This window comes from Bactrocera latifrons, unplaced genomic scaffold (genome assembly GCF_001853355.1).
Source record: "Bactrocera latifrons isolate USDA-ARS-PBARC rearing strain unplaced genomic scaffold, ASM185335v1 scaffold_751, whole genome shotgun sequence".
NCBI lineage: Eukaryota > Metazoa > Arthropoda > Insecta > Diptera > Tephritidae > Bactrocera > Bactrocera latifrons.
The window spans coordinates 1-1,715 of record NW_017537436.1 but is presented as its reverse complement, the minus strand read 5'-3'; positions in this window follow the sequence as shown (position 1 = coordinate 1,715).

Genomic DNA, 1,715 nt, shown 5'->3' with positions numbered 1-1,715 from the left:
AAATTCGGGGTCCTTTTCTGGGTTTCATCCATTTACGAAATAACTTTCCTTCCAAATTTATACGTTGTCTATAATAATTTAAATATTTCAATCATATGTTTGTGGATGACATTTGTAAAACATATGTTGCCCACAACGTTGCCATATATCATAATAAAATTTTATAGAAATTAAGCATTGACTGTGAAACGCAAACGACTACACAGTTTGCAACAATACTTAACTAAGATTTCATTTAGGCACAACTTAAGTATGGACTGTGAAACCGGGCATGGGCCTATCTGTCCTGGGCAACCTATTGGTGAGCTACATATGGAACGCATCGATCGCGAATGTATTACCGATGTCGTTTGGGTGTGCAATTGATCTGCGCAGCAGTTTCACCAAAACCGATAGAACATCGGGAAGAACTACGTATGTTTGCATAAAACTACTATAATAACAACAAGGCTAACAACAACAGCCAAGCAAATAATAAACACACTCGTCAATTGAAAGTTGGTGGCGTTGGTGGCCAAAGAGCGATTTGAAAAGAAGCATTTGCATCTACGCGAACTACAATTCGTCTTTACATCTAGAGAATTATATAGTCGATTATGAACGATTTGGAAATTCATAATTAAACCTTAATAACAAATAAATGTAATTTGGTTAATAATGAACCGCTATTAAAAATTAAGGAATTTGAATTGTATTTTTATTTGGGCCAAACAAGTTATTATCGATTAGGATAATTTCAAACGGAATATACTTCGAACAAACATTTTTTTTGTTTTCAAATATTATGCCAGTATTGCTATTGAGCATAGCAAAAGAGTGTTGCGTAAGCTAATTTAAACTACGTTTTACTACTATATTCAAATTTGCAATTAAAAAAAAAATTTAAGAATCCTTTTTATTTCGAAACTTAGCATAGAACTGAAAAATAATATGGTAAATCAGTTAGCATGCTTAAACACTCCATTTTTGAACGCGTAGGATCCCTGATCGACGGCGTGTAGCTAAATTCTGACATATAAAACGTGTATGTAGTTTGTGAGTACAAAAATTTATTCTTAAAATATAGGAAACATGGCATTATAATTATCTCTTAATTTATCTTACAGTAAAAAATCGTGTTTTACTGTTCAGTCGAATTATTATGATATGTAATACCAAACTTTTCCACAATAGTTATCTCTTATGGTCCACTCGTTGTCAAATATAATTTCCAATTTGTCCTTGAATAAGCTATCGCTTAAAAATATATATCATATTTATCTGTATCATGAAGGAGGTATAATTAATTTTTTGATAACAGCTATAAACTTTGATCTATATCAAAAATTGAAAATAGTATTTATAAATGTACAAATATAGTACCATAAATTTATAATTTAATATTATAGCATTTTCGCTTTCTTATTGTGAACGTATACTTGGGTGGTAGGTTAAGGACTGTGAATGGCTTTTTACTACGGTGAATGGAATTTTCCCTACTCCCTTGTACCATGATCAAGATAGTGTATTTGCTTGTGGGCATGGTACAAGGGAGTAAGGAAAGTCCCATTCACCGTAGTAAAAGAGCCATTCACAGTCCTTAAGCTACCCCCCAAGTGTACGATCGTATCATGGCCACCTCTGGTGAATAAGGGTGACGAGAGGTTAAAACCGGTTGTGTAAAGCAAAAATGCCTTAATATTAAATTATATATTTACAATACTATATTTATACAT